This window comes from Phacochoerus africanus, chromosome 2 (genome assembly GCF_016906955.1).
Source record: "Phacochoerus africanus isolate WHEZ1 chromosome 2, ROS_Pafr_v1, whole genome shotgun sequence".
Taxonomy (NCBI): Eukaryota; Metazoa; Chordata; class Mammalia; order Artiodactyla; family Suidae; genus Phacochoerus; species Phacochoerus africanus.
The window spans coordinates 110,678,835-110,699,349 of NC_062545.1; the positions used below are offsets into that span (position 1 = coordinate 110,678,835).

A 20,515-nucleotide genomic window follows, 5' to 3' on the forward strand; every position below is an offset into this window, starting at 1 on the left:
AACACACATGTGATTTGGAGGTCAGAGTCCCTGAAACAAGGCAGCAGGGGCCAGGAGGCCAAAATAATATTTGAAGAAATAATGGTCAAAAATGTTCTATATTTGATGAAAACTATAAGCCTGCAGATCCAAAGAAGTTCAATAAACCCCAAGCACAAAAACATGAAGAAAACATCACCAAGGTATATCATAATTAAATTGCTTAAGCCAATGATAAAGAGAAAGTCAAAAGCAGCTGAGGAAAAAGAACAGATTATTACAGAGAAACAGAAATAAAGATGACAGATTTCTTGTCAAAAACAAAGTGAGCTAGAAGATAGTGGAATGACATCTTTTAAGCTCTAAAAAGAAAAGGAAAAAAAAAACCTGTCAAACTTGAATTCTATACCCAATGAAAATATCTCTCAAAACTGAGCATGGTCAAGAGAATGAGAAGACAAGTCAGAGACTGGGAGAAAATATTTTTTTTTATGTTTTATTTTTTCCCACTGTACAGCACGGGGATCAAGTTACTCTTACATGTATACATTTTTTTCCCACCCTTTGTTCTCTTGCAATATGAGTATCCAGACATAGTTCTCAATGCTACTCAGCAGGATCTCCTTGTGAATCTATTCCAAGTTGTATCTGATAACCCCAAGCTCCCAATCCCTCCCACTCCCTCCCTCTCCTGTCAGGCAGCCACAAGTCTATTCGGAGAAAATATTTAACAAGACCTAACTGATAAAGGACTGTTATCCAAAATGCAAAAAAAAAAACCCAAAAAACAAAAAACAACTCTTAAAAATGCAACAATATGAAAAGAAACAATCCAATTAAAAAGTGGACCCAAGACTTTGACACCTCACCAGAGAAGATATACAGATGGAAAGTAAGCATATGAAAAGATGCTCCATGTTACACGTCTACAGGGAAATGCAAATTAAAAGAATGAGATAGCTCTATGCACCTATTAGAATGTCTGAAATCTGGCACATTGATGACATTAAATGTTGGTGAGGGTACAGAGGAGTGGGAAGTCTCATTCAAGGCTAGTGGGAATGTAAAATGGTACAGCCACTTTAGAAGATAGTGCAGCAGTTTCTTATAAAACTGATCATACTCTCACCATATGATCCACCAATCATACTCCTTGGTATTCACCTAAAGGAGCTGAAGACTTATGTCTACAAAACCTTACACATGGATGTTTATAGCAGCTTTACTCATAATTGTCAGACCTTGGAAATAATTAAGATGTCCTTCAATACATGAATGGATAAATTCTGGTACATGTAGACAATGCCCTATTATTTAGTGCTAAAAAGAAATGAGCTATCAGGCCATAGGAAGACATGAATGTTACCAAGTGAAAGAAGCCAGTCTGAACAGACTACATACTGTATGATTCCAATCATACGGCATTCTGAAACAGGCAATATATGGGGGATGATAAAAAGATCAGTGGTTGCCAGAGGTTGGGGAAGTAGGGGAAGATGAATAGGCACAGAGGGCTTTCAGAATACTGAAAATACTTTGGTATTATAATGGTGCATACAGGTCACCATGCATTTGTCCAAGACTGTATTATATACAACACTGCGAGTGAATCCTAAGATAAACTGTGGGCTTTGGGAGATTATGATGTGTCAGTGTAGGCTCATCAATTGCAACAAATGTACCATTCGATCAGGGGTGTTGATAATGTGGGAGGCTATACATGCGTGGGGGCAAGGAGTATATGGGAAACCTCTGTATCGTCCTCTCAATTTTGATGTGAACCCAAAACTGCTTTAAAAAACCAATTTTTTTTTTTTTAAGGGCCATACCCTCGGCATATTGTTCCCAGGCTAGGGGTCGAATCAGAGCTACAGCTGCTGGCCTATGCCACAGCCACAGCAATGCAGGATCCGAGCCCTGTCTGTGACCTACACCATAGCTCATAGCAAAGCTGGATCCTTAACCCACTGAGTGAGGCCAGGGATTGAACTTGCATCCTCATGGATACTAGTCAGCTTTGTTTTTGCTGCACCATGACAGGAACTCCTAAAAAACCAAAATCTTTTTTAAAAAAAGAATTATGAGAGAAAAAAAGAGAGTTAGGGGAAATACTTTTTCAGATATTCAAAAACTGAAAAAAAATTCATCACCAGCAGACATATTCTGTCAGGAATGTTATTGAAAATCTGACAAGCAGAGGGAAACCTGAATCTACCTAAAGGAATAAAGAGCATCAGAAATGACCCTACATAGGTAATTTAAAGACTTGTTTCTTCTCAGCTAAAACTTTTTAAAAGATAATTGACTGTTCAAAGCGAAAACAACAATGACGGGATGTAGAAGTAAATATGTGACAACAATAACACAAAGGCAGGGAGGGGAGAAATAGAAATAACTTTTATAAGGTTCTCATACTGCACATAAAGTGGTATAATATCATTTGAAGGTAAACCATGATAAGTTAAAGAGGTATAATATAAGCCCTAAAGCAACCACTTAAGCAGCACAACGAAGAACTATGGCTATTAAGTCAATGATTCAGATAACAATGGAATCATAAGAAATATCCAGTTAATCCAAAAAGAGTCAGAATAAGATGGAAAAATGACAACAACAACAAAAGATGGGAAAAGTAGAAAAAAAATTAGCAAGGTGGTAGAATTAAAGCTAATTACATAAAAAAATCACAATAAATTTAAATGGGCTAAACATCCAAATTCAAACAGAGTCATATTGGGGAAAAAAAGCAAGACCCAACCAGATGCAGTCTGCAAGAAACCCATTTTATTTTATTAATATTATTTTGATTTTTAGTGCCGCACTCACAGCATATGGAGGTTCCCAGGCTAGGGGTCAAATCAGAGCTACAGCCGCTGGCCTACGCCAGAGTCACAGCAATGCGAGATCCAAGCTGTGTCTGCAACCTACACCACAGCTCACAGCAACTCTGGATCCTTAACCCACTGATTGAGGCCAGGGATTGAACCTGCAACCTCATGGTTCCTAGTCGGATTCATTTCCGCTGCACCACAATGGGAAACCCATTTTGAATACAAAAATACAAGTAGGTTAAAAGTAAAAAAAGGAAAATAATATACCATGCTAACACTAGTAAAAAGAAAACTGGAATGGTTATTGTAACACCAAAGTAGATTTCAGAGAAACAGTATTACCAGGGATAAAGAGGATGATTTCAAAGGGATAAAGAAGATAACTGACAGAGGTCAATTCACCAAGATGACATGATAATCTTAACCATTTGTATATCTCATAATGGAGCTTTGAAGTAGATAAGGCAAGATCTGATAGAACTGTAAGGACAAATCCACAATTACTGTCTGAGATTTAAAAACCACTCTCTCAATAACTGATAGAACAAGTAGATAGAAAAAATCTAAACTAAGTGGTTTAGTTCAACCAGAATGGAAGGTGCAAGAAAGGAGGGAGGGGAAAATTAGTTAACCATCCTGGAGGGCAGATAATGGGCCAAAAAGTGAAAACGGGCAAGAGAGACTCAGTGACTTGGCACCAAGGGACAGAAAGTGTTGGGTAAACATGAAGCTCTCCTATTACGAACCATAACTAGGTCAGAAGATTTCCAGTTTCCATAGTTTCAGTCTCCTTTTTATTTTTGTATAAGCAACCTGTAAGTTTATGCTGCAGGGAATACTGTTGCTCTATAATCACACAGAACCAGTCTGGAGCAGAATCCTTTGAATTTTATGAAGTCAAATGGAGGGAACAGTCTATAACAGTTTTGGTTTGTTTTATTGTTGTTGTTGTTGTTTGCTTTTTAGGCCTGCACCCGCAGCATATGGAAATCCCCAGGCTAGGGGTTGAATCAGAGCTGTAGCTGCCAGCCTACACCACAGCCACAGCCACAGAGGATCTGGACCATATCTGCAACCTACACCACAGTTCATGGCAATGCCAGATCCTTAACCCACTGAGTAAGGCCAGGGATCGAACCTGCATCCTCGTGGACACTACTGGGATTCGTTACCACTGAGCCATGAGGGGAACTCCCTTAGTTGTTTCCATTTAAAGCTCAGTCAAGTCAGTATATTCCCCTCCTTTTCTTTTCTTTGGAGCATCTGTCCTCCTTCATTCTGAGGGGCTTAAGTGTCATCGTCATAGTGGAGGGAGACACGTGCCCTTGTTTACTCCCTGAAATGTGGTGCATCTTGAGCAGCCTTTGGTCCAGAATACCCTGGCGTCTTTTAGAACATCTCATCCCTCATCTGTTGTCTGGTTATCAGAGCAGTTCTACATCAATCACTCTGCACTCTCCTGTCCTCTTTGGGGCCTCTGGGCTTTCTGGGCCACTGTCTTTAAAACATTTTAATGTTACCTTAAAAAAGCCAATAAATCCATATTGTTCAACATACAAAGGGAACAAAAAGAAAGACAGAAAAGTCTCCCTCTCAGCCTTGTCCGCCAGACACTCTCTCTCTCTGAGGCAATCATTTTTACCAGTTTATTACAAGTTATTTCAAAACTAATTTATGCATTTATAAGCACATTTATATAAAATACATAAGAGCATATAGATGATCATATATATAATCATTTATCTCTCACTGTAAGTATATTTCATATATATACAAATATATATATATACATATACTTCATGCATGCACACAAGAAATCTCATACCCACACCACATATATATTACATATTATATATTTTATATATATGCTCTGTTGTCTAAGATAAAGAAGATTATATATATATATACACACACTATATATATATGGATTGGAAAAGTGCTGGGAGGAGTAGGTCGAGGCCAGGTTAAGGAGTTTGAACTATGTTCTGTAGACCAGTAGCTGTTAACCTTGGCTGTGCCTTTGAACCACATACAAACTTTTAAAAATGCATGGCCTGTTCTCCAGAATCAGACTCTGTGGGGGTTGGGAATGCTCATGTGAATTAAAATTGTGGGTCATTCCGATGTCTAACAGGGTTGGAATTCTTGCTAGAGGCAGTGAGCAGTTACGGAAGGTGGGGAGCAAAAGCATGTTAGGGACATTATTTTGGCAATTGTGGGAGGGAGAGGAAGTAAATTGGAGGCAAGGAAACTAATGAGGAGGCTGTGGACATGGTCCAGGGATACATGTGCTAAAGCCTGAAGTAGCTGGTGATGAGGAACAGAATGAGGAGGGTGGATATAGAAGACATTTCAAGGCTTGTCACATGGGAGTGGGGGACAGGGATTGAGAGGGAAAAGGCTGGAAGTTAATGATTTTGAGCAAAAGTCACCAAAGCAAACACTTGACCTTTTCTCTAGTCATCAGTCCTTTATCTGGGAGTGGGAGTCCTGGAGCAGTGCATCAGTGTTTCCATTACTGACTCTGCCTGATGGCCAGCTTTTCAAACAGGGCTAGTTATTTTTTAAAGGTGCTCAGCAATGTGCCAACAGGTGAGCAAAAGCCACAGGAAACACATGGCATCTCTCTCTAGAGTAGGGTTCAGCAAAGATGGTCTGTAAAAGACCAGATGGTAAATAGGCTTTGTGGGCTATTTGGTTTCTGTGGCAACTACTCAACTTTGCTGTTAGAACATGAAAGCAGCCATGACAATCTCTACGTGAATGAGCATGGCTGCGTTCCAATAAAAACTTATTTACAAAAGCAGGCGTGAAGCTAGTCCGAAGACCACGGCTTGCTGACTCCTCATCTAGAGTGCCAATTTTGCAGGAAGACTGGGGGAAACATCATTTTTGCTACTCAAGGGTTCACCAGCTCTATTTCTAGGGTTATCTTCTCTTTATTATCCAACCAGTGCCAGTCTCTACATGCACAAAGGCACTTAAGCCAGGTGACAAGTGGGGCTCATACCAGCCTTTCTGTAATTCATTGCTCAGAGGGGCCCTCACCTTGCACTTTGCATAAAGGTACCATATATACTCATGGCAGCCTTGATATGCTCTCATGCCCTTCTGATCTGGCCCCACCAGCTGTCTCCCTCTCCAGCAGTTCTCAGGGTCCTGGAGACAGGTTTTGTTTGCCAGGTGATATGTGGCTTGGTCGCCAGGTGATGGCTTGCTGTCCCTCCACTGGTCACGGCTGGCTGCTAGAGAACTCCTTCTCCAGGATGCTCCCCTAATCCACTTTCCCACAGGGATGGACTCAGGCCTTTCTCTTGATTCCAAGGTACTACTCAGACAAGGCCAGCAGGTGTCCTAGACCTGGCCGAGGCTTGAGGCAAACAGAATTACAGCTCAGAAACTGAAAGCTTACATCAGGCTTTAGCCATCACTGCTATGTTCCTTGGTTGAAGTCAGCCATTTAGATTACTAATCAGTCACAGCAATGGTCAGAAACACTTAGATAGGAATCACCTGCCTGCTTCTAAACTCCCTTAAGAAGTAGAAGCCTCATACCTACTGCCCCAAAGAACTTAAGATCCCTAGAGCTTTACGTGAAATAAATTTGGGATTTTAATGGAAGTCAATATACCATTTTAACACACTGCAAAAACAAAGAACTTGGGAGAAAATTTGCATTTGCCCCAAGTAGCTTTGGGCCATGGTCTCAGGCTCCTGGGTACAAGGCCCTTGGGTTCTATCATCAGAGAAAACATTCTTTCAGTAGAAAACATTGAGAGGCCCTGGATTAAGTTCTTTTCTCTCAGTTGGCATGCCCAGGTTCTTAAGAACCGCATCTCAGGTGTCAAACATGGTTACCTGTGGCCAGTTTAAGTGAGTTCTTGCCCTCTTTCTGATAACCCATCCTCATTTCCCCCAACTGATGGGAGGGTTGAGGTTTCTGCATTTGGAAAACTCTAGCTTCCTGCCATGTCTGCAGAGTGGTTCACCTAAAAGCATAAGGGCATATTTTCTCTTGGAAATCCTGGCCCTTTTAAATTCCAGATTTGATTTGCTCATTCAGGTCTTAGATATTCTGGACCCAGAGCTCACCACGTACCTATGTATGGAACTTACTGTTCTGCTTTTCCCAGGGAGTGAGGTCCCATCATAAGAGGGCTGAAAACAGCGACATCTAGCCTCAAGGCCATTTGTCCCTCTCCCCAACCTCTGAACTTAGCCTCTCTTGTAATTGATTTGTCTGGGTGTAATGTCATTCCTAGTTGCTTTGAGATTTGCCAACTGAATGTTGCTGTATTTTTTCTTTCTTTTTTTTTTTTTTTGGCTTTTTGGCTTTTTAGGGCCACACTGGTGGCACATGGAGGTTCCCAGGCTAGGGGTCTAATCAGAGCTACAGCTGCCTCCACAGCCAACAACAATTCCAGATCAGAGCCACATCTGTGACCTACACCACAGCTCAAAACTGAGTGAGGCCAGGGGTTGAACCCACAACCTCATGGTTCCTAGTTGGATTCATTTCTGCTATGCCAAATGTTGCCTTGTGAATATAAGGCAAGAACCATGGCATTTGAGACTTAAAACATAGAACAAAGTTTTGACATCAGAGGAAGAATTTTTGGGTGGAGAGGACACATGGCCTCTGAGCTCCACTTTGAGGCCTTTCATTGGGTCCAGGGATGGGCTTATTAGTCCCCTGTGCCCAGGGCAGCCATAGCTTCTTGGTGTCCCAGTTGACAAGGGCTGGCATTGGCACCTGGCACTAAATACAAAGCCAGTATTAGCCTTAGATCGGAGCAGTTGAGATCCCTGTCCTACACCCTCTGCTTTCAGGACCACTGGTTCTGGTCTTCCTCTGGCTGGGCCCCTCCCCCAGGAGTGAGAACAAGGAGCCAGGGGGAGCCAAGGACAGGGGGTGCCTTCCAGATCAGGCTCGGGGACCTAGGGCTCTGGAATTCTCCTCTGGAATGACCCCAAGCCCTCTACTAGGGCTCTGGTGAACCCTTCCTCAGATTCCTCCTCCCAAAGGTGGGCCCTACGTGTGGCCAAGGACCTCTGGCGGGAGCATGCAGAGGAAGTTTGGCCAGGGTTGTTTGCACCCATGCCTGCAAGGCCCTCTGTAGTGAGGAACAGAACCAGAGGTGTGGGAAGAAACAGCATGCGCTGTGGGCCAGGGAGCCTCATTTAAGAAACTCTTGTCTTGACCTCCGCAAGTACTGGTAGTGGGCCTGCCCAAAGAACAACAGATGGTAAATATCCAGAGAAAATACAAGAATCATGAAACCAACACATTTACTAAACCCCGGTTCTGGTAACCGGGGAGAAAAGGGTCCCCAAAGTTACTGCACTGATAAACCGGGACTTAAAGCTTAATTTATTTTTTCATTTTAAAAGTCAGATAAAAATGGGTTGTTCCAATAACTGAGATTCATTTTTTGGAAAAAAAAAAGTGGTGATAATAGGTCCCTGCATTGCTATAAGGATATAATGAGAATTTGGGCAGTATCTAGTGGAGGAAAGTGCTTAATACATGCTGATATGATTGTTCTTTTGCTGTTTTCCTCCAGCTGGTCCCTAAGATAATGTTCAAAGCTTTACTTTGTCCTTCATTTGTCTTAGACTGTCTGGTTGGATACAGTCAATAAAAAACAGACACTAAAATGTTTTTAAATGTCAAGTTGGCCAAGTTAATAATTGTTCACCCACAAGAGGAGAGCAAAGTGTAGTCCAGGATCAAAAGCAACTGTGTTGCTACTATTCCAAGCCACCAGAATCCTTTACAGTGTGCATCAGATAAATGTGGGGACAAACTTAGGGTCGGAATGATGTCACCATCACAGCTCATGCCAGACTCCAGCTGGAGGCATCCATCCCACCTGACGAGGGTGTGATTTAATCTGTCTCGTTTGAAAAGAAACACAGAGCTGAAAAACCACGCTAATGAGCCAGGCAATCTGCTGAAATATCAAACCGCACTACCTGTGGATAGTCTTCAAAGGCTGGTGAGGTCGTAGGGGATGTGGCTCATGCCAGAAATCATAGCCATCCTCCCTTACACCTTTGCTGTTTCCACAGGGCTGTCACAGCCAGGGTTCCTCATCATCCTCATATGGAGACAATGGTGCTCAGCACACAGAGCATCCAAGGGCTGAATTCCACAAACTCCCCTTTGCAGAACATCTGGAGAAAGTGACACCAGCTCTGGAGGCTGGGCAGAGCATTGCGTGCTCAGTAAGAAGCCTATCAGAGGCTGCTGGACCCGCTGTGAGACCCCTAACCAGTGCAAAAGCTGCAGTGCCTTCAGGGAAACTCTCATCTCTAGATCTCCGGGTACAGCCCCTCCCATCAAAGCCTAAGTAACGGGGAGGCTATTGTGCTTGTACCTGTGGATACGGGTTTTTCTCTCTGCTGCCTGCCTTGGAGGAACAGGTGCTCCCCACACAGGTGGGCATCTGGAGACTGACATTTTGGGCTGTCGGTGTCTGAAAGGGAGCTCGGGGCTGCAGATCTGGTCAGAGGAAAGGGTCCTGGACATGTGGTACCTCTCAGGGCATGGGGCCAGATGCTCAACCACCTCATGGGTGTTCAGGCTGGTGCATTCAGAAGAAGTGCAGAGGCAGGCAGCTGGCCAAGATAACCCAAATGATCATACTACCATTTGTGGAGGATCTCCAGGCACTAAGTACTCTCTCGATATTATCTCATTGAAGCCTCAGAACACTCTGCATTGGTTTTATTATTCCCATTTCACAGATAAGGAAACTGAGGCTTAGTAGGATGAAGAAATTTCCCAAAGGTATGCATCTGGAAGTGGTGGAACCAGGAGATTTCTATCAAAAAGTCTGCTTATAGAAAGTCATAAGTGCAGCCCTAGGCTCAAGAGTGCTCCAGGGCACTGTCCAAGGAGACATTTCACATCGGAGATTTTCATACTTGCAGGCACTATCATCTAAGATTCCACAAAATTCACTATGCAGCAACTGTCATGCATCACGTCCTGGTCTCCAGAGGCAGCCTGGCATGGCTCACTCCCACAGTATGGGGCTCTGGGTCCAGGGTCTTCTCCATACCTTCTGGAGCCTTCCCTGTGGTTACCAAGACTGAGCTTGGGAAAGCGCCTGCTGCTATTTGTCAGCTTTTGCTTCTTTCGGCAGCACACGGGACTCTGGTTGGGGACATGCCAGGAGAAATATGATCCTTGGAAAGGCTTATCAGCTCTGTGGGGCAGAAACATTGCCAGGGGCCTAGCAGCTCTCTAAGGAGCTTTCTCACCTTGAGACACCCATCTCCGCTATAATTATATTGTAGGCTGCTCCGCTTTTTCGTGGTAGAAGAAGAAAGACACTGTGGCTGCTTCCCTCCCAGTCCTGTGGTTTTTAACCCTCTTTGGAAGACAAAGAGAACACATCCCCGAGGGGGCCAAGGTAGGGCTGTGGCGGGGAGTGCAGAACTGGAGGTCCGGTACCCAGGATTAATGCTGGGTCCTGGAGTGGTTCAGGAGAACGGAGGGCAAATCAGAGGTAGACTGAGCCATGCCATGCGCTGAGAGTGGATGGCATCTGAGGAGGGGGAAGGACCCCGGGATCCAGAGTGTGAACTGAAGATGGGATGATGAAAGGGGAGGCAGGTGGGCAGGGACCACAGGAACCAGACCAGGTGGAAATGAAGTGAGGGGGCAGGAATTTGGTAAGAGAAGACAGGGGGTCCATGGACTCTCAGAGTATAAGGGAGTCAAGCTATCCTAACTGTTCATTCCTACAAGGCGCAGTGTACAAGTTAAACTAAAAACACTGAGATTCCAAACAAACTTTTGCACACGCTGGCCTCCACTTTCCTTTCTGGCCTCACCTGCACCAGTTCTCTTTGTGGTCCACTCTATGCCCCAGCCACAAGGTTTCTTTTCCTTCCTAAGTTGCTCTCTCCTATCTCTCTGCCTGAGTAAGCAAAGCGCCCGCTCAATGGCTCTCTGCCCATGGAAATCCTGCTCATCTCACACGCAGGTGATGTAAGAGTTATGGCAGGGAAGGATATGGAAACATAGTTATCAGAGAAACAGGAATGCAAATGTGTTACAAGGCATCATTGCACAGCTATGACATCAGCAGGTTAAAAAAATAAAAAAAAAACAAAAAAACAAACCCAATGCTGACACTGTTTTGGCAAAACAAGTACACCTGTGGCTGGTGGCGTGGTAAATGGGTCTAACCTATGGGGATGAACAATGGAGAAATATATCTCAAGAGAAATAGAAATGTCCATGCCGGCTGACCCCCAGGCTGACCCCCATCAAGCCCACTTAGCAGAGGGAAGCTAAAGAAAATGATACAAAAGAAGAAAAAAAGCTACACGCATAATAACAATACCCCTTACATCACAATTTTTAACTGTGAAGACACTGGAGAAATAGCCCAACTATTCCACACCAGGAGAGTGTAAAGGGAATTACATTCACCACCAGACAGAAATTATGATGAAAACTACTGGCAAAAGGAAATGCGGATCACGTAATGCTTAGGAGAGCATGAAATTGTACTGTGAATGCAGTACTATAAAAATCATATAAATGTATGAATTAGGATGTGTAAGGGAACACAGAGAAAGGAAAAAGCACTACTTATTAGGGTATTATTTCTATTACAATGTTGTTGATATAATAAAAAAAATCTCCCATAAAAAAGGCTACCCTTCTTTCAAAACTCCTGATTCACTTTGTGCCTACCTGGTTTGTGATCTTTATTACATTATGCCCTGAATGTGATTCTTACAGGGTATGAGTTTTGGCCTTTGGACCATAAACTCTTCAGGGGCAAGGATTATGTCTTATTTTTCTGTCTCACCTGAGCACATGTATTTGCCTGGCACACAGTAAACGCTGAATAAATATTAAGTGAATTCAGTCCCAGCTAAGGATGATATTATGCTTAAAAATAAAACTCATCAGAGTCTTCTCTCTTTCTTGTCTCCTGGCAAAAAGCACTCAGGTAAATAGATATCTATATTATTTTTTAAAGGCTTCCTGGGAAGCAGAATTCACATTTGAAAAGTTAGCATTTGAGGAGTTCCCATCGTGGCGCAGTGGTTAACGAATCCGACTGGGAACCATGAGGTTGCGGGTTCGGTCCCTGGCCTTGCTCAGTGGGTTAACGAGCCGGCGTTGCCGTGAGCTGTGGTGTAGGTTGCAGACGCGGCTCGGGATCCCGCGTTGCTGTGGCTCTGGCGTAGGCCGGTGGCTACAGCTCCGATTCGACCCCTAGCCTGGGAACCTCCATATGCCGCGGGAGCGGCCCAAGAAATAGCAACAACAACAACAAAAGACAAAAAAAAAAGAAAAGAAAAGTTAGCATTTGATATCTGGAGTGAAACATAACAGCAATGCAGGCAACACTTGGAAATCTACTGAGACTCTTAAAGCCACAAGATGTTTAAACATGGAAGCCATAGTAAGCTTGGCCACTTGGGGCCAGGTGGATCCCGGCCAGAAGGAAAACTATTCACCACACACCTTGGGAGGCCCAAAGCTTCTGTGCCTAAATCGGGGCCTGTCCTGTATAAGCTTAAATGTCAAGGCTGGGCAGGAGGGAGGGAATGGGACAAACTGGGAAGAGCTTACCCTGCCCAAAGAGAATAATGGGAATTTACTGAGGAATTATTTCTAAGCATCCAGGCTTTTCTGAGTGCCAGGCACGCTGTGGCCCCATTTTATAGCTAAAGACTTGACCTTCAGAGAGATTACAGGATTCACCCAAGGTCAAATAGCTAGTGAGGTCAGACCCTAAAGCAACCAAAGGCACGGAATCTTCCTGACCTAGCATGCCTTGCAACTCTAAAAAACTCCATTTTGAATGTTTGTCCAGGATGGTAAAGTTGCAGGGTTTTCCTTTTCTTTTTTCTCATTTTTAGAAGATCAGTTAACCTTTTTTCAGGATAAGGTGGTAGGGAGGGAGCAGGTAGATTCTTACATATACAGGTAACTCCCTTTCCAGCAATCTGCAAATCAGACTATTTTCACCAGGCTCTCACCTTCAGCCTGGCTCACCAAGCTTGTGATTTTACTCCTTGCTTTTTGAATCACTGTGGTCATCACTTATTTTCTTCTTAAGAAAATCACACACTCCTTTTTATCCAGTTATTTTTCCTGTTTGTTTCTTTTTCTGCGCCAGGCTAGGGATTGAACTGATGCCCCCACAGTGACCCAAGCCCCTGTGGTCGGAGTATTCTTAACCCTCTGCTCCACGGTGGGAATGTCTGTTAGTGACTTTTCTGATGCCTGAGTTTACAAATCATTTCTCGGACATGTTTTCTTTAGCAGACTTTAGTCTTACATACTGAAGATAAAGTGTGGGATTAAAATAGCAGTTGTTCCCGAACAGTTTCCTCCAAAATTATATGAATTTTCTCTTTTCTTGCAAGTAACACTTTTTCACAAATTGCACTTTTTAACATTTAATATCCTCCTACTCTCAGTGTATTCTTTCCTTTTTCTTCCATGCATTTTGTTTGGGGTGCAAAACTGACATTTTTTCCCAGTCTCTCTTAATGTGAGTGGCAAGAACATTTAATAGCCAGCTACAGTCAGGCAGAGGTAGAACCCCCTCCACCTGCTTTCCTATAAGAGCTGCCGTCTGTTCTGCTCATTTCTATTCCTCTTAGCTTTATTCTGTGCCTTTCAAATTGTCTTCCTAAAACACAAAATTCCACATCAACTAAAAATTAATTTAGAAAATAGACAGTATTTAGTAAGTCCCAAGCTACAAAATCCCACACATTCCCATCATCTGGGGTTTAAACCGTTAAATATTAAGTGGTTACAGATGTTCCCTGCTGGAGACCTAATTTTCAGGACTGTGTTTCATCATTTCCTCTAAAAGATAGTCTTCCCCCAACCCCTTTTATGCTTTCATCAAAAAAGAGCATTATCTAGGCTTAAAAAGAATAAAAACTTCTGTATTTGGAAGGAAAGTTTAGGATAGATACTTTTCCTTTTAACTAGGTAAGGGACATTGTGGAAACTGAGATTTTTTTGTTTTCTAGGTTTGTTGTGTATATTTCAAAATAGTAAATGAATATTTTAATATATGTATCTGGTGGATGAAATCTGGCCACAGATTCTTTACCAAGAAGAGGAGTCTATTTTCCTACCTTTTTATCTAATCTGGCCTTGTCACTTGCCCTGACCAATAATAGGTGGCTGAACTGGCATCCTTTGAATTCAGGGGCACACACCTCCAGAGGACTTACAGCTTCTGCCTTTGTCACTTGGAATGCTGTCCTGAGACTGTCATATAAAGAAGCCAGTCTATGCTGCTGGAGGGTGAGAGGCCACCTGGAGGAGAACCCAACACCAACTGCCAGACATGAGTGAGGCCACTTTGGAACTTTCAGCTCATGAACCCAGTGAGACCAGCAGAACCACCACCCAGCCAGTCCGCAACACTGTGAAAAATAAGAAATAATTTTGTTTTAAGACACTAGGTTTTGGGGGTGGTTTGTTACATAGAGGTAGCTAAGTGAAACAATGTGGCATCTTCAAATCACAGTGAGTGTGTGTGTGTGTGTAAATCCATATAGGTGTATTTTAAAGGAAAAGCAGTTGCCTAGATCTTAAAGGCAACTTCTCTCTTCGGATGTTCCCAATATTCAGGGTACAGATTAGAAATGACTTTATTTATTTATTTATTTTTGTCTTTTTAGGGCCGCATCCATGGCATATGGAGGTTCCCAGGCTAGGGGTCAAATCGGAGCTACAGCTGCCGGCCTACACCACAGCAACGCAGGATTCTGAGCCTGGTCTTCAACCTATACCACAGCTTATGGCAATGCCGGATCCTTAACCCACTGAGTAAGGCCAGGGATCTAACCTGCGTCCTCATGGACGCTAATCAGATTAGTTTCCACTGAGCTACTACAGGAACTCCAGAAATGGGCTTTTTAATTGAACACCCATTTATGAAAAATCTCTCAACAAAGTGAGTACAGAAGGAACACACATCAACATAATAAAGGCCATATATGACAAACCCACAGCCAGCATCATAGTTAATGGTGAAAAGCTGAAAGTTTTCCCTCTAAGATCAGGAATAAGACACTGTTCTCCATTCTTTCCACTTTTATTCAACATAGTATTGAAGTCCTAGCCATAGAAATTAGACGAGATAAAATATATAAAAGGAATCCAATTGGAAAGTAGGAAGTAAAACTGTCACTGTTTACAGATATCATAACACTATATATAGAAAATCCTAGAAGTTCCCATTATGGCTCAGCAGGTTAAGAACCTGACGACTATCCATGAAGATGTGGGTTTGATCCCCAGCCTCACTCAGTGGGTTAAGAATCCAGTGCTGACACAAGCCACAGCAAAGATCATAGATGCGGCTCAGATCTGGCATTGCTTTGGCTGTAGCACAGGGCGGCAGCTGCAGCTCCAATTTGACCCCTGGGTGGAAAATTCCATATGATGCAAATTTGGCCCTAAAAAGCAAAGAAAGAGAGAAAGAGAGGAAGAAAGAAAAAGAAAAGAAATACATAAAATCCTAAATATGCCACCAAAAAAGTATTAGAATAAATGAATTCCCTAAAGTTACAGGATACAAAATTAATATACAGGAATCTGTTACATTTCTGTACACTAATAACAAACTATCAGAAAAAGAAATTAGGAAAACAATCCCATCTACAATTGCATCAAAAAGAATATATACCTAGAAGTAATTCTAACCAAGGAGGTAAAAGACCTGTAATTGGAAAGATGTAAGGCACTGATAAAAGACATTGAGATGACACAAACAAATGGAAAGATATACTGGTTTCACGAATTGGAAAAATCAATGACCATACCATCCAAAGCAATCTACAGATTCAATGCAATCCCTATAAAAATACCAATGCCATTTTTCACAGAACTATAACAATTCCAAAATTTGTATGGAACTACAAAAGATTCTGAATAGCCAAAATAATCTTTAGGAAGAAGGACAAAACTGGAGGTATTGTGCTCCCTGGTTTCAAACTACACTATAAAACTGTATGTTGCTGGTGCAAGCAGAGACACAGAGATCAATGTAACAAAACAGAAAACCCAGAAATGAACCTACACTTATATGGGAAATTCATCTATGACAAAGTAGGCGAGACTATATGATGGGGAAAAGACAGGCCCTTCAGTAAATGGTGTTAAGAAAACTGAACAGCTACATGCAAATGCATCAAACTGGACCACTCTCTCACAACACACACACAAAAAAATTCAATATGGATTAAAGACTTAAATGTAAGACCTGAAAACATAAAACTAGAAGAAAACATAGGCAGTAGCTCTTTTACACTGGTCTTAGAAATATATATATTTTTAGATCTGTCTCCTCAGGCAAGGGAAACTAAAGCAAAAATAAGCAAATGGGACTATATCAAACTAAGAAGCTTTTGCACAGCAAAGGAAGCTACAACAAAACAAAAAAAGCAGCCTACTGAATGGGAGAAGATATTTGCAAATTACATATCCAATAAGAGGTTAATATAAGAAATATACAAAGAACTCATAAAGCTCAACATCAAAAAACCAAATGATGCAATTTAAAAATGGGCAGAGAATCTGAAGACTTTTTCCAAGGAAGACATACAGATGGCATACACACCACAGACACAATGGAATATTATTATTCCGGTATAACGATCAGTCATTGAAAAAATGAAATCTTTTTCAAATTTACTTTTTATTTTTTTGACCACGCCCCACAGAGGCCCTAAAAAGCCCTAAAAAGCAAAAAAAAAAAAAAAAGGAAAAGAAAACCAAGGACTGAACCCACATCATAACAGTGACAATGCTGGATCTCTAACCCCTAGGCCACCAGGAAACTCCTGGAAAAAAATGAAATCTTGCCATTTGCAACAACATGAATGTATTGTGCTAAGTGAAATGTCAGAGAAAGACAAATACTGTATGATATCCCTTATATTATGTGGAATCTAAAAAATGAAAATAAAAGGAAGCAAAACCAGACTCGGATACAGAGAACAAACAGGTGGTTGCAAGAGGGGAGGGAAGGTGAGGGGTGGGTGAAATAAGTAAAGGGAATTAAGAGGATAAATACACCATAGGGATGTAATAAACAGCATAAGGAATATGGTCAATAAAATTGTAATAATTTTGTATAGGGAAAGTTTGTTACTAGACTTGTGGTGATCATTGCATAATATAAGCAAATATCAAATCACTATGTTATCTACCTGAAACTAACAATATTGTATTTCAACTATGTTTCTATTAAACTCTTTTCAGAATTCCCTGGTGACCTAATGGTTAAGGATCCAGCACTGTTACTGCTGTGGCTCGGGTTCTATCTCTGGCCCAGGTACTCCCACATGCCACAGGTAAGGCCAAGAAAAACTAAAACAAAATGGAAATTTAAAACACTTTAAATAATAAAAAATAAGTTATCCCTCTCCCTTGGAAGAAAAAAGAAATGGGCTTTTTAAAGGAGGGTAAATAGTGAACAGTATAGGAAGTTCCAAAAGTGGTATTAGGCAAATGGAATACACTTAACATAAAAAACATATGCTGTCTCTTCCACTACCTAAACATGTGTGAAAAGTAGGCACCTTACTTTTATTATGAAATATTTCCAGTCTACACAAAGGGTAGAAAATAAATGTCAGGGATATTATAGATAGAATGAAAGGCCTTCCCCAATCACATTCTCCTCCTTCTCTCTCCAGAGGGAGTCACTGTTACGAACTGATATTTAAAATTTCTATGCATGTCCATATTTAATATATAGCTCTGCAGTTTTACAATTTTATGTAAAGTGACTCATCTGTATGCAGCTACAACTTGCTTTCTTTGCTCACTGCCAGGTTTTTGAGCTTTATCCATGCTGGCACAGGTGGAAGCCCCCTGGACTCTTACTGTTGGAAAAGTTGACCCTTAGCATCATGGGGGGAATGGTTCCAGGACCCCTGGCAGTTACCAAAACCTACAGATGCTCAATTCATTTATATAAAAGGGCATAGTATTTGCATGCACATCCTTCTGTAAGCTTTAAGTCATCCCTACTTATGATACCTAGGACAACGTAAATGCTATATAAATAGTTGCAGCACATGGCAAATCCAAGTCTTGCTTTTTGGAAACTTCCAGAATTTTTGTTTCAAATATTTTAAATCTTAGGTTGGTTTAATCCTTGGATGCGGAAACTGTGGATGGGGGGGGGCACTGTACTCACCCTATGAGAGCACAGAAATTGGGATTCCTGAGGAGACATGGAACATTCTGTCCCATTTCACAACTCAGGTCACCAAGGCACTGCTCTGCTTATCTCTTTCCCTCTCTGACTGTCTGTCTCTCCCTCCCTCCAGTGAAAGTATGTCAAATGCATGTACATGAGGTGATTTCACTCTGATATGATTTCTTCTTCTTTAAAATAAATTTTATTGGAGTATAGTTGACTTAGAAAGTTGTGTTGCTTTCAGGTGTAGAGCAAAGTAAATCAGTTATACATATACATACATCTGTTCCTTTTCAGATTCTTTTCCTATCTAGGTTATTGCACAGTATTAAGTAGATTACCCTGTGCTACACAGTAGGTTTTGTTCTGTAATATGATTTCCTAGATGCAAAGCAGAAGGCAGAGTCTCTGTCGCATATCTCAGTGTTATGGAAACATAGTGTGAGTCACAGATGTCATTGTGAATGCTCTAGGAGCCACATCTTCTAAAGTAAAGGGAAACAGATACTTTCAACCTAATATATCTAAAATGTTACCATTTCAATATGTAATCAGTATAAAAATTATCAATGAAACCATTTACATTTTTTCACACCATATATTCAAAAATCTGATGTGTATTTTACAGTTATGACACATGCTCATTTGTACTGCTCCTATTTCAAGAGCTCGGTAGCCCCATGTGGCTAGTAGCTACTATATTAGACAGCACCCATGTACCTTCAAAATCTGATGGGAAACCACACCGAGCAATCCTTGGGGTGTCCATCTTCATATCAGTGAATGAATACTGTGCAGGCGTGGGTATCTTTTCCTGAGCCTAGAGAAAGAGTCTGCACAGGCGTCTTCAGGGCTGCTGGGATGATGCAGGGGAAGCAGCATCAACTCGGCTGGGGAGCCAGCAGGAGACTCGAGAACTATAAGCCCCTTATGCAATTTTAGAAAGGTCACTTGACCTCCTCACCTTTTGGAGCCCCGGCTCCCCTCTCTATAAAATGTGACATTAGACTAGAATTGTTTTCAGGGTCCTTGCAGCACTGATGTTCCTGAGCTCACCATCTCCCATGCCCAGTCTTCCTTGGTGTAAGGACAGGGGCTGGTCCTCTGCTGAAGGGATGGGTTGCTATTTGTCTTCCAAACATAGAGCACCAGAGAGCCTTTCATTAGAAACCGACTCCTGCCTGTCTCACAGAGACAAAGTGTAAACCTTTATTCGTTTAGGGGAACCATGATTCCGCCTGAAGCCAGGCTGGCACCATAGAAGTCCACAGTCAGAAAGAACCACAAACCAATTCCACTGGGTGGCATGGTCTGGGTGTTGCTTTATTTAGATGAATGTACCCAGAGATGCTACAGTTTGGTCTGGGCATATGATTATACAGTTTGTATGCCGTGTGGTCTTACAGGAAGTCAAGAACACCGAGTCCCAGCTCACACCGAATTTCTGTGTTTCCTCAGTTTCCCCTTTTCTTAAATTGGTGCATAGCTGTCACTTATCTTGCAGGTATGACCATTCTATCCTGGTCCCCAAATCCCTTTTCGAACCCTGAGTCTTTACTGCAAATGCTATATAAATTCAAGTTTCAAAGTACCTGTGGGCTGAAACCAGCTTTGAAGTCATGTGAGATCTCAGGCTCCATCCTCTTTTCTTCCTTGAAGATCCAGGGATTCAGAGGACATATGACCACAATTAGCCTGGGAGAGCCTAGGGAAACGAAGAGAAATGGTAACTTGCATTTTGTTCATCAAGACCTTATTGAAAGAGAGGTGGGTGAGGGAAGCTCAATGGCCGTTAGCATTTTCCATCCCTTTGGAGGTGGGCACTGAGGGAAAGACTCTCAATAATGGGTGGAAAGGAAAAGGAAGCTTCTGTTTCTAATGTAAATCTCAATCAACAGTCAGGAGGGGACACTTCTCATTCTGATTCTTGGCAAATTATCGCTGGACATAAATAGAAAGTTAACACTCCAGCCCTGCTGCATTATCTCTTTAAAGAGACACAATGCCACCCAGACCCTGCAGGCTCATTTAGAAATTACTTTCTCTGAACACTTATCTTTCCTCTGTTTTTGATTTGATCCTCTCAGTGTCCTGACATTTGCAGATATTATTTTTAACTTTGAAAGTAATTTTGAATTGAATTTGATTTCATACACTCTGAATACACACCTTCATAAAGATCTGGTAAAAACTCAAACACTATAAAACCATATTCAAGAAAGGGAAATGTTCATTCCATCCCAGCCAAACACCAAACTGTAACCAGTTTCCTGTGTATTATTTCAAAGACATTCTAGAAATGAAACGTGTATTTTTCCAGGCTTAAAAAAAAATCGCACTGTTTACTTTTAAAGCTACTTTAACTCAAGACAAGGTAGAAAGGTAGAAACCTGTGGATTAAAAAAAGAAGAAGAAAAAAAAAGGTCTAAGTATAATTGTTCTAAGTGCTGTGTTGATGTGTTGAGTTTAAAAATATTTTGATGT

General features: G+C 41.8%; 1 protein-coding gene across 5 annotated transcripts in view; it reads right to left on the minus strand.

Moving 5' to 3' along the window:
• APH1B (aph-1 homolog B, gamma-secretase subunit) overlaps positions 1-20,515 on the minus strand; it is a 214,118-nt gene that overhangs the window by 58,213 nt on the left and 135,390 nt on the right. For 4 of the 5 annotated variants that reach the window (XR_007133044.1, XR_007133043.1, XR_007133042.1 and 1 more), the window contains exon 7: positions 19,624-19,736. The gene's annotated coding sequence lies outside the window, so the exon portion shown is untranslated. Of the gene's footprint in view, positions 1-19,360; positions 19,737-20,515 lie in introns of those variants that run through there. The other variant, XM_047766067.1, reaches the window with a different exon arrangement.